This window comes from Canis lupus, chromosome 3 (genome assembly GCF_011100685.1).
Source record: "Canis lupus familiaris isolate Mischka breed German Shepherd chromosome 3, alternate assembly UU_Cfam_GSD_1.0, whole genome shotgun sequence".
Lineage (NCBI taxonomy): Eukaryota > Metazoa > Chordata > Mammalia > Carnivora > Canidae > Canis > Canis lupus.
In genome coordinates this window covers 82,697,125-82,710,743 of record NC_049224.1, presented here as the reverse complement: position 1 = coordinate 82,710,743, position 13,619 = coordinate 82,697,125, and the positions used below count along the sequence as shown (strand labels likewise).

General features: G+C 36.8%; 1 long non-coding RNA gene across 5 annotated transcripts in view; it reads right to left on the bottom strand.

Annotated features, from left to right (window-relative positions):
- Window positions 1-13,619, bottom strand: part of LOC102153629 — a 79,614-nt gene that overhangs the window by 43,771 nt on the left and 22,224 nt on the right. For 4 of the 5 annotated variants that reach the window (XR_005357325.1, XR_005357329.1, XR_005357326.1 and 1 more), the window contains one exon: window positions 8,943-9,117. The exons of the other annotated variant lie outside the window; for it this stretch is intronic. This is a non-coding gene — a long non-coding RNA (uncharacterized LOC102153629). The remainder of the gene's footprint in view (window positions 1-8,942; window positions 9,118-13,619) is intronic. 5 annotated transcript variants of the gene reach the window in all.

Sequence of the window (13,619 nt, the reverse complement as noted above, 5' to 3'; positions counted from 1 at the left end):
ATTTCGGTTATATGTGCTCAATACCTTTTTTACATCCTGAATATTTTTGACAGACCTCTTTTCTGACTTATATAAAGGCATCTAAAAAGGAAACGATGCTACCATCACAAAGAGAAAGCCAGTATCACTTGACAGAAGTTAATAATGCTCATGACTCTGATCCTGAGATTTGCTGTAACTATTAACACAAGCAAGCTATTTATCATCTAATTGATGCAGTCTAATACTAATTAACTAACATGCCTTCTTCCTTCATGGAGCTAGACAAATTGACAAAAAATCAAAGCCCAAGCCCATTTATTGGATTGCAAGATTTCAGAAGACAAGTGATACATAGAAGACCAAGCATAAATGGTTAAGCATAAATGGATTCTATAGCAAAAATGGGAAAGCAGAAATTAGATCACTCAATAGCAACAGTGAATCTAGGAAGTGATGGAAGAAGAGAAAGACATGTTAGCATTCTACACCTAACCAAACTCTTTAAAAAAAAAATATTTTATTTATTTATTCATGAGAGGCACAGAGAGAGGTAGAGGTAGAGACATAGGCAGAGAGAGAAGCAGGCTCCCTGAGGGGAGCCCGATGAGGGACTCAATCCTATGATCCCAGGATCACGACCTGAGCCCAAGGCAGACACTCAACCACTGAGCCACCCAGGTACTCGCCCTAGCCAAACTCTTAAACACAAATTCAGAGGGAAAAGCATTTTCAAATACAGAAGGGCTTACAAATTATCTAATACACACAGATTCTTAGGAAACCAAGAAAAATAAAAAAAATAGTATCTAGGCACCAAGATTTCCTATATTAGAAAGCAAAGAAGTTCAGGGTGTAAAACTTGCTGTAAGGACCAAAGCGCAAATAGTTTGGATTGAATCCATAGGAAAACAAAACAAACATGAATAAATGAATAAATAAATTGATAGATTATCTCATATAGTTGAGAACTGAAAATTAATTATTGATAGATGACTGATATCTGAATTGGTTTACCAAAATAAATAAGGGATAGTTCTTTTGAATTCAAGTAAATAATTTTAAAAAGGCAAATTTTATCACTATAGACATAGAAAATGTTATATAGTGGAAAAATAATCATCAAAGATTACTTGAACTTGCAGTGACCAAAATTACATAATCACAGCATGGTAAGAATGAATGCATATTAAATTCAAATTGTGATATGTCAATATTTGAAGAAATGACAAAAGAAGAGAGTGATAAGATAGCTAAGTCATACTTAGTAGGAAACAGGTGATGAAATAAATACATAAGAATATCTAAAATAGATGAATCAAAATATAGAAGCATAGATGTCATTTGAAAATAAGTTGTAACAGTAAAAGTAGCAACTAAAGGAAATGAATTGTGTTGTCCAGGGATGAGATTAGGTTGAGCTGGAAGATATTAAATAGAAAATATCTCAAAAATTTACATATTTTCCTTTGGAAAAAAAATACTACTCCACTTACTAAAAAAAATAAAATTGCAGTAATGAGGAAATCAGTGTCTATATAACCTTCTGCCCCACCTGTCATAGGTACATGGTCTGCACATCAGGTCTTTTGTGAACACTCTGAGGTGACCAAAGATGGAAAATCATTAATCATCAAGAAGATGATACATGGGGTATAAGATACCTCTCATTACTAATAAACCTAATATTAGCCTATGAATCTGAAAAATAAAGTTTATTTTAATTAATTTAAAAAAATTATTTTAATTTATAGAGAATGTACACAAGTGGGGGCAGGGAGAAGCAGAGAGAAAGGGAGAGACAATCTTAAGCTGGGTCCATGCTTAGCACGGAGCCTGATGCAGGACTTGATCTCAGGATCCTGAAATCATGACCTAAGCCAAAATCAAGAGTCAGTTGCTTCACCAAATGAACTACCCAGGTGCCCCAATAAAGTTTATTTTAATTAGAGTTTACCTCTCATATAACAAATATCTGATATATATTATATCCTATAATACATATTAAATATACATATATAATCATCTTTAATATAGTCTGGAATACTTAAGAAAAAAGGCTTTCGATTCTTGTCTGATTCTGTAGTGCTTGGAAAACATAAGTTTTCAATATATGCTGCTGCTTATTATTATTACTTAAAGAATTTCAAAACTTGTGTCTGAATTATTTGGCAGAGGTAAAAAAAATTCACAAATCTCAGAGCTTATATCACAAAGCTCAGCTAGAGCTTCTTTTTCCACTTAATGAAAGAGAAAAACAATATTTCCTGAGATGTGCCAACAATCAAGTGTGCTCCCAAGTATGGATTTGTGTATTGGTCAAGTATTCCCCGTTCTATATATGAGGAAAAGGACACTTTTTCTGAAGTTACACATCTAGGATTTGAGATTTAAAACGAAGTCAATCTGGCTTCAAAGTTTGGATATCTTTTCTAATCTACAAATCCAAAAGAGGAAGACAAACATTGTAACTGAGAAAAGACCTCCATCTGTAATAAGACAATATTCAAGTCTATAGAAGTTTCTATATTCTTTTTCTTTACCTTCAGTCCTTCTACAAAAGAGAGAAAGAGATGACAGACTTGTAAAGGTTGAGAGATTTGAAAGTATTTAAGTTTGGAAAGCAGTAGGAACCTATGCAATAAATGGTAATATCATTTGCCTGGTTTCATACCTCAGAATGTAACAAAATTTTGGAGTTTAAAAATACAATAGACACTTACTTTAAAATATCATACTTACACTGGGAGGACTTTTGCTAGAACATGTTAAAGCTTGAATAATCATAGCAGTAATCTGGAGAATTAATTATGAAATTCTCTGCAGTGAAACAATTTCCAATTATGTTTCAGACCATCCTTTTCAGTGAGTGTCTTGTTTGCTTGCCGTATTTCTCCCCATGGGCTACTTTGGGAGAACTATTTTTGAAAAATATATTGTAGATTTATGCAGAAGCACTTCATATTTTGAGCACAACTATGCCAAAATGTGAACTCTGGAAGATGAAAATTTGTAGCAAGCATGTAGGGCTAGGGACTATTTAAAGGCTTTGTTGCTCTGTAACAATAAATGGCCTTTTTGCACTCTGTAGGATCTGGTTCCAGAAATTTACATCGGTGCTCAAAGTAGGAACCTCAATGGACTCGAGCAGTAGAAAAAAATCTGAAGGATCATAGCAACAAGGGAAAAATATCCAAAGACTGAAACCCATGACTTAAGCTATTAGAAAAGCTTTGCAAACTGTATTTATCCTAGCGTTTACTTTTAAATCAAGAATTAAATGTAAAATATGTTGGGCAAGTGGAAGATAAATGTTTGCTTTAACAATATTGGAAGAATAATAAGTGGGGATCTCTGATTAGCTAGCAAAGAATTAAAGACAAAGAGTAACAGGGAGATGGGATTATAAAAGTAATAATTTGGCCCATAGAGCAATAACATTTCTTGCTCCTTGAAAGTCTGATACTGGCAAATTGAAAATCAGTAAAAGCCTTTCTACTTAAAAGTCCATATCTATGTCACAAGAACAGCAAAGTCTTTATCTGTTTTGTAAAATATGTATCTGGGTGCATAATATTTATGTGAATTCCTTACAGCCAGAGTGTTTTGATATTTAGAAGAGTTCAGGATTGTTGTTATTATTATTATTATTAAGAATTAATAATTATTATTAGTATTAGTATTGAGAGTTATTATTATTGAGAGTTATTATTGAGAGTTATTATTATTGAGAGTTATTATTATTATTATTGAGAGAGTTACATGACATCATTTGTAGGGTTTGACTTAGCATCTCATGATCAAGTACAGTGATGTTTCAGAAGCTAAACATATAGATGTTCTCGAAAAGATAATTCTGATGTCTTACTCATGAATGTGTTTCACATATGTGCAAATGTGCCCAAAGAAATCTGTAAGCTTGAAAAAAAAAAAACTATATGATAAACCAGGGAGCTTAAAAGCATGTATAAAGGAAGTAAGACACACATAGCAGAAGTGACACACATAGAGATGAGAAATAAACTTAGATTTAGAGAAATCTAAATCTAGAGATTTAGCACTTAGGGAAGCCTCTGAGGCCATAGAGAAAGCCCTTCATTTTTCTGCTGGGGGAAACTGAACCTCAGAGGTATTAAAAGACTTAACTGATATAGTCCTAAGGCAAAACGATGTCGTGAGATTACCAGGGTCATTATTAAAATTACCTAGGCTGTTTCCATGACCAGAGACACGCTCTATTTCTTGCTGTCTTAGAATAATACCTCTAAAGGGAAAGATAAAATCAGTAAATGTTTCCCGGTTCCTACGGTTCCTATCTAATTTACTTACTTTATTTGTCCTAAAATCGATGGGAATTTAATATTGTGATGACCAGGAGCCCAGTTAAGCTCCTTGCAAATTCTCGTTTGCTGCTAAGGGTACTTATGATCTGAATATATCGTACTCACGTGGGATACGTTCTAAGACCTCCAGTGACGGCCTAAAAATGAGAATGGTACCAAACACTGTATATGCTATGCTTCTTTCCTGCACATACAACCCTATGTATATTTAATTCATAGGTTTAAAAGCTTAATTTATAAATAAGACAGAGTAACCGTTAACAATAAATAATAGCAGTCAATTATAACACCATACTGTAATAAAAGTCATGAGAATATGGTCTCTCTCTCTCTCTAAAAATGTCTTATTGGACTGTACTCACCCTTCCTTTTGTGATGATGTGAGAGGATAACATGCCTAGGGGATGAGATGAAGCGAGGTGAATGACCTACATGTCTTGGTGTTGCACTAGGCTACCATCGACCTTCCGCCAATATGGCAGAAAGAGGATCATCTGCTTCTGACCAGGACTGACCACAGTAACCCAAACTGCAGGTAAGTGGGGACTACCCTCTAACCCTTGAACAAACTTTAATATAAATTTTTGTACTTTGTGATTTTATAATAGCATATGTGTTCTACCATCTTAAGCCCCCTTCTCTGCTGGCTTTGTTGGCCTTATTCAAAGTCATTTTTTGCTGCTGTTTATTTTCTCTTTCTCTTTTCAACAACAAATATCTCTCAAATACTGCTTATGCTCTAGGCACCGTGAGAGCCATGCACCCATGAACAAAAAATCAAGATACAATGGGAAGATCAGTAACTAGTTTTGCAGCCTTGAAAAAGTGATGTAAGCTCTTTCATCCCTTATATCTGTAAAATCAGAGGTTATGAGATACATGTGAGATTAGGAAAATAATCACTACTGGGGTGCCTTTTCAATCACAGGTTGTAAAGGATAAGATAGACCGAAGGGTTCAGGTGACATAAATGAGGTAGAACACATTCATTTTACAGAAACTGTTTTGCAGAGTTATTTTCCATTTAATGTTGTGGAAGCTATATGCATTATATTACATACCTACCTTACTTCTACAGAATTATTTACATCAAGGCTGCTAATTGATATCAAGACCTTGAAGGAAAGATATTTGAGGGTGTGAAGGAGGAGAGATTATGAATTCAGAGAGAGAATATGAGGAAAGTGGATATTTATCAGAAAGAGGGAGAGAGAGAGCAAGAGAAAGACAGTTTACTAATAAAGGACAGTAGGGTCCAGAAAAAAAAAATGGGAGAATGGGTGAAACATAAACCCTGTTAGGTGATAATACTGTTTGCTTCGAATTTTTAAAGATGAGTAACCATAAACTTTGACTTTATGATTTTAATAATATATGAAGTTGAAATACATTTAATTTCATGTCAAGATGACCATTTTAGGAGCACCTGGGTGGCTCAGTCAGGTAGGCATCTGCTGTTGGCTCAGGTCATGATCTAAGAGTCCTGGGATTGAGTCCGTCATCCAGCTCCCTGCTCCACAAGGAGACTGCTTCTCCACATCCTCCCCACTTGTGCTCTCTCTCACTATCTCTGTCTCAATCTAAAATAAATCAATAAAATCTTTAAAAAAAGGTGAACATTTTATGCATACTGCCCATTGTGGATGCCATGCTACCCCAAAACCACCTTCAGTTCCAGAGGATTTATTTTCTCAGCTCCTGGGAAGCCCTGTTGGCTGACAGTTCTTGGCTAACTGCTCACTTTGGAAACTGCGTCTACCGAAGACAATCGCCTTATGAAAGACAAACTCTGGTTCCTGGAAAGGCAGATAGATTCTGGAGTATAAAAACAAGTCTTTTTTGCCAATTTAGAAAAACTCTGAAGGGTCATTTCCTCTTTAACGTATCCCAGTGGATCAGTTAAAGTCTCTTTTGTGACTATCACAAGCCAATTGATCCCTGTGGCTTGGGGCACTGAAGAGAGAGAGCTCCTTCATACTCCATTTCCAAGTCTGTTTCCCAGGAAACCTGATCTGTTACAATGGTCTTCCTTTACCATATTTTATTATACGATATTCCATAGAGTACTGTTGGATATGCAGTTTATTTATTAAACCAATTTATATGGAATCTATTTTATCTTCATGCACAGAACTGAAAAGATCCTTAGAGAAAAAAAAAAAAAACAAAACAGATTCACTGTACCGGAAAAGTGAAACAATGAAAAACACCATGTTAATTCTCAAGATATTAGAAAAGACCAAAACGAGTTAAGCAAGAAAGAAGAGATAAGATGGTGAGAAACCATCTAAACATGATTAACATGATTAGATCTATGTAATCTAAACATGATTATATAGAGTGAATAACACTTTAACACCGTATGCAGACCTGTATACTTTTTCCTTTTGTTCAAAAACACTTTTAATCACTTCATGCATGGTGATTGCAGACACAATACGATGTTCCAAAGGAATAAAATTTAAACATTGTTATTTCCATTATGAAGGAAATATGCAAAGAAAAGTATGGTAATGGACTCCCTGAGCTTTTACAAGTTCAGATTACTTTTTGCTAATGAAAATTTTCTTTTATTTCATTTTGATTTACTCTTACTCATAGAATTATGTATTGTCTGGTTTCATCATTATATTTTTTTCATCATTGTATTTATAGTATCAACACTTTGTGCACTTTTCTAAAGCTTTTAGATGTTCTGAAGTACTAAGCGACAAACATAATAGTAAGGGCCATGCTATAATTCAATTTACAAAGATTTACTTGTTTAGATCTCCCTGAATTACAGCTATAGATCCCTATGCCCTGCTTTCAAAGCTCAACAAACAACTTGCCATAAAAAGAAAGTGTTCATTGATAATAGGATAAATTCAGATACATATGTGGAAGCATGAGAAAAAATCAATAAGCATTTGATTAGAAGAGTGATATTTAGAGTTCTGTATTCATACTTAGTGGTTATATGAAACAGTAACAATCATAAGTGATATAATTCATTCCAAATACTGACTAGATATTTCAGATAAGTCTCAGACACAAAATATGCCAAATGTCTCTGTCTTTTTAAGAATAATTCAAAAATAAAGACCTCGAGAGAATTAATAGTTAATTGGTGATGCGTTTAGAATTGATAGGCAAGGGAGACTAGGAAGTGAATAGTAACTCTGAAGGAAGAGTCTTAAAAGAAAAGACACACTTATTAAGCCTCAAAGAAATGTTCAACTTGTAATTGGTAAATGTACTCAGATGAACGTGAATTACTGGACATTTCAGTTACACTATAAAGTCTAGAGATCTAGTAGCGAATTAGGTTACATTCCATAGTCTTGGCACTGTAACAATATGCCAGAACTCTTTCAGAGAGGATTTTAATTGAGGATTTTATCTTAATTATGAAAGGGGACATCTAAGAAGTAGTTTAAGCCTTAGAGCAAAAGAACTCAACAAAAAAACAGTTCAGATTCTGGCTAAAGGCGATTAACCTGAATAAAATCCATTTTATTTAGGAGTCCAAGTACCTAAAATTGAAGAGGTAAGGAAGCAAGCATCATCTCTCTGTGAATATATAAAAATGTCCAATATATAAATGAATTGGAAAAGCTTTTCAGTTTCTGTAGAAAAAATTGTACTTAAAGAAAGCTTAGTTAGCTGTCATATTAAGCAAAAATATCTATAGTTCAAAGATGCTATTTTCACATGGTTGGTTAATCTAGTTAAAGCTTCTTTGCATTTCTGAACTACATTTTTGAAGTGTTTTGGCTGCTGATAATTTTTTTTTCTTTTGGAAATTAATCATACTGAATGCAGATACGCACAGCTACTAACACTTTTAATATTGATTTATATTTAACATATATCAATGTTAAGTAAGTGTGTGAGGCATATTGATGAGCATGACACAAATATTGACTACCATTTTGCAGCAAATAAGAAAAGTTAGCACAGTCATTTATTACTTTTTTTTTTCCTTTTAACTCTCACATAGTGTTGTGGATATTATTGACTATATTCCAATTCTAAAAATCTAACATTGAATTAAAACCAGCTTACACAGGCTTGCAAATGGATATATTTTTATGAAATTATAAGACTTTATTTTAAAGGAAATTAAATAAAAAAGGAGAAAGCATTTTACAGATTAGTGTATCTGTTGCCTTCCTAAGGTGTCGCTGGAGATTTTGAGTCTTAAATCAATGTGGCCTTCTGATCATTGTGTTCAATCATGTCATTTGAGTACATATTTATTTAGTACTCCATATGTTCCAAGTTGCAAGGCTTAGGTGCTGGGGATGTTCCCAAAAATAAAGCAGAAACTAACTACTCCTATTCTGTGAGCAAATACAAATACAGCCTCCTTGCAGAAGTTAAAATAAAACAAGGAAGAATCAAATAATGAAGAATGTGACACATGATGTTACATGGACAGGGGGACACAATGTGAACACCTAACCTCTATAGGAAAGTCTCCAAAAGATTTCCCAAGGAAAACCATCAAAATGATTCGAGTTAAAAGAGTTTGGGTTGTTTTTCAAGGCAAGTGTGTGGTGATAACAAAATTATCTAAAATACAGAATATCTGAAAAATAATCTTATTTATCATTTACAAAATAATTCTAGGGGTACCTGGGTGGCTCAGTCTGTTAAGCGTCTGCCTTCAGTTCAGGTCTTGATCTCAGGGTCCAGGGATCAGCTCTGCCTCCTGCTCCCTGCTCAGCAGAGAGTCTGCTTCTCTCTGCCCTTCCACCCTGCTCCAGCACAGGAGCTCTCTTGATTTTGCTTTCAAATAAATAAATACAACCTTAAAGAAAAAGAAAAATTCTAGTCTGTTACTCTTGGTTGTAGCGTGTCTTTCTTCCCTATAATAATTCAGTGACCCAATATTCTTCCATTTTGGGGCAAGAGTACCACCATCCCTTATTTTTTTTTTTTTTAATATTTGCACACACCTGGTAAAAATAAGAAGAAAGCATGGAGGGGGTAAATTTATGTTTCAAAGCCTTGAGCCAGAACTGGGATACCTACGTACATTCATTTGGCACCTAGTCACGTGGTTAAACCAAGTTGGAGTAGGGGCTAAGAAATATACTGTGTGGCTGGAAAGCTATATTTGAGTCATAAATCTGTACTATAGAAGAAGTTACTAAATATTGGTGGACAATACCCATCTCAGATACAGGACATGAGAGTGCAGTCATTAGTCATTAGGAAAAGAGGTTAGAATAGGAATGTTAAAATATGACCATTTAGTATCTGTTAGTGCTTTATTCCAAATAAAGTAATGAATATGATTCATATATGCTCAGGGAAAGAGTATTGGAAACAATTAGAAGAAACACAAAAATTAAAAAAAATTATCTGAAATGTCTACAAACTTTGAAAAAAACAATTTGAAGAACTAAATAGAAAGTTGTCTTTTCAGTTGTTTATGGAAACAGGATATGGAACATGTTTTTTTTAAAAAAATGAGATATTCAGGGCTTAAGAACCTGACTCTGATTGATTAGATATAAATAAAACAGATGACAGAAAATTTGGGTAGGATTTGGTCTGTCCTGATGAACTTAAACTAGAATTGAGTCCACTTGTGTGGGGAGCAAACCACTTGCATATTGACATGAAGCCAAATCTAAGCACTGGGTAACTTTCCCAGGAAGATTAAGGAGCCTGTAGAATAGGGCTTCTATGAGGATGGTAGGCTCTGGAGTCAAGTTGTACAGGTTTATTCTCAATAAGGCTAGTAGTTAAAAGTTCCAGAAAACCTTAGTTCGTGTTTTACCAACAGGGATCAATTCCTGATGAAAGAGCAATCATGAATGGTAGATCTAAGCCAAAAAGGGTCATATTCAGGATATTTATACCAAATATCAGGGATTTTTACTGGCAACATATTGCACGTAAGAGCAAAAGACCAGGTGAAATATATGGCAGAAAGTTTCCTGGATTTACTAAAAAACCCTGCTAAGAAAAGAACAATAAGAAAAGTAGGAAGTGTCCTTTATATTTTAGTGTCTCTTAGGTCCCAGGTATCCTTAATCAGGAAGACAGGACCAATCTTTTTTTCATTGCTGTGGGCAAGAACACCTGCCCGGGACTCGCTCCCATTCCCACTACTCTTCTAGCATTCCAGGTCCTACTGTGCGAAGGCAGGTCAGATTAAAGAAAGAAAGAGAGAAAAAGAGAGAGAAAGAGAGATGTCAAATTTGACAACTCTTTCATTTTTACTTTAATTTCAGTTATATAGATATATTGGTATCTATATATGTTCATGAGTCATTATTTCCTCACATTATAAACTGCACCAAAACAGCATTAATACCATTGTTTTCTTCATTGCACACAGTAAATGTTAATTTAACTGAATAAACTACATAATCGGGCCATCAAAGATTGTCTACTATTGAAGATGATATTCTCGAGAGCAAAATATGGGAATCAGTAAAATTCAAGTAGGATATATGCAATTCAAATGATGATTTAAAGTTAATTCAGTGTAACACTCTCATAGCAAGTGATAGACAAAAATTCTATTCTGTTTATTTAGATTTCTTTTCTTTTCCCTTCTAATTTTATTTATTTGAGCACAGCTGATGCCCAATGCTACATTCCTTTGAGCTGCACAACAGAGTGATTTAACAACTCTCTCCTTCGTACTGTGCTCACCACAAGCACTGCTCTCATCCGTCATCCTATGGCGCGATTACAATATCATTGATGACCTTCCCTTTTATTCAGGTTTTCTTAATTTCAAGCTTAAATTTATGTGGTGAACAGCATGAGAAGCCCGCCGCATTGGATTTGACAGAAGACAAGGTTTCATTACATCTTTTGTGACTCTTGCTTGTCCACCACTAGCTTAAATAGATGGCTTTCTATAACTATTTTTTTTTGGTTGTGGTTGTCATCTAGACAATTCCTAACAACTTCACAATGCGTGAGGCTCTGTACCTCATCTTCTGTCCTGGCCATAAAGTTGGAGAAATAAGATGAAGTAAGTTCCTGATGCTTGAAGTCAAATCAGCCATCTTTGTCTTCCTCTTTGGAAGGCCCCAAAGGCCTCAGCCTGAGGAGACCACATGGAGAGGAAGAGAAAGTACTATCTGGCCAGGTTGGTGCATGGCATTATGCATCTATGCATCCTCCTCATCCTTCCTCTTTGGAAGGCCCCAAAGGCCCCAGCCTGAGAAGACCACATGGAGAGGAAGAGAAAGCACTATCTGGCCAGGTTGGTGCATGGCATTATGCATCTATGCATCCTCCTCCTCGCTCTCTGGTTAATAATTTCCCTGCACTGCATGTGTCGCTTTTAATTACTCTTTAGAGTTAGAATCTTTAGTTTAGGCAAAGCCGCTTTCACTTTGGTCCAGTCTAGTTAACCAGAGCTGTGACCCCATTAAGAGAGCACAATTTCCTTTATTTCTTGTGCCTCTTTGCACAGACATCTCCCTGAAATGTCAGGAAAAGAAATGTGGTTGGATTGAAGGATAATTAGAAGTTTCCTGGCTCCTTTAGCCCAGAGTGATCTTAATAGCGCCATTAATATCTCATTTTATTATTCTTTTCAGTGAATTTAAGTTTACATAATTTGCCCAGTTCCAAATAAAACAAATATTTTGCTTTCTCCAAAACACAATCAAATCTGATTCAAATCTAAATGTATCCATATAGATACTTCTTTAAAGATCTAAGAAATGTCTGTCTCCCTTTCTGTGCCTGCGCCTCTGTGCTCCGGGGTCAGTGTCCAGACTCTTGATTCCTAACCCAAAGCCCCTAACTCCAAACCTGCCTGCTAGTGACAGGGTCAGCAAAGATGCTCCTGATCCTGGGGGCCCAGACCCCCATGCTCTTTCTTACCCATAGTGACTTCCAGCTCTGCAGTGGGCACATGCAGGGCACCTCCTGGCAGGTTGGGGAGGGGAGCCTGGATATGCTTGAGTCCCTGGTGCCATGTAAGGACCAGGAGTTGCTGGTAGAGAACCAGAACAGTGAGTTGCTGGTGTCACCTGAGCTGCCTGCTACCCACCCCTCATCTTCTGGAACCTTCTGTGGTTTTTCCTGCACCTGCACCTTCCTGGTATTTTGACATGCCTAGTGCTGGACCCCTGCAAAGGGCCCCTGCCCCCTCAGGTCCCATCTCCTTGACTGACACCTGATCCAGAGTCTGTGCAGATGCAGCTGCTGTGGGATATCCAGACCCCTCTATGTGATCTAGAGGGTCCACAATCCGGTCTCCCAGGAGGATGTGTGGTCAGGCCCAGTACCTGCATCCCTTAGTCTGAAGTTGCTGGAGTTGATACTGTGCCATGTTGATCACCATGAGGTGCACAAGACTGTAGGGCTCCTGCTGGAAACTCTAGGGGTGCTTCCCTTGAGCCCACATCTACAGAGGGGCATCTCCCATGAGATCTCATTCCTGACAGTGACTGCTCTGGGCAAGGACCATGTAGATATAATGGCCTTCAACAAGAAGTTGAGTCTACCTTTGACGAGCTGGCCAGCAGCTTGCATAAAGAAGAGCTGAAGCAGCGGTGGACACAGATGTCCATCCCAAAGACCTGTGGTTGCCAGAAATATCTCAGAGCCCCTCTGGAGTACTAGAGATCCAGTAGTTTCCCTCTCCAGCCTAAGGTGGGGAGGTGAGGGATAAAGGATTGGGAACAGGCTGGGAAACATGCCCAGCTATAGGCTCTGAGGCAGCAGGAAGAGGGACCCCCTGTTACCAAAAGCCACAATCAATACCCTATGTGCAACCTGCCCAATATGCTCATGCCGATCTTGGAAGAGGCCCAAAGAGAGTTGGATCAATTTCACAATGTATGAGGCTTTGTATGAGCTGGAACAGCCCTGTTCCTCTCCCTCCTCTACTGGGAACTCCCCTCCAGGGTACCCACAGATTTGCACTGCATGGTCATTTTATCAGTTTCTTGTTTTACAAAAACAAAACCCAAAACAAAGCAAAACAAAACAAGCGGGAAAGATACAGTTACTGAGCCTTCAGCCTGAATGGGAGGAAGGTCATTCCCCACCAAGGATGATCACTCTTCCCTGGAATTGCTGAAGGAGCTCAAGGCTCTGGATGCCTTTCTACCTTATTATTTTAAATTATTTTGGAACCTGGGCCCCCTTGCTTAAGAGATTCTTATGGATGGTGAGAAAGAGAAGGGGGACAAGGGCTCCATGGTCCAGTAGTTTATAGCTCCTTGGAAGTCAGGAGGAGGGAGCCAGAGGAGTCCCAAGCTCCTTTCAAGGAGAATTGGTGCTCCTCTTGTCCTAATCCTCCCTGTCCTTTGTCCTTTGGAGAAT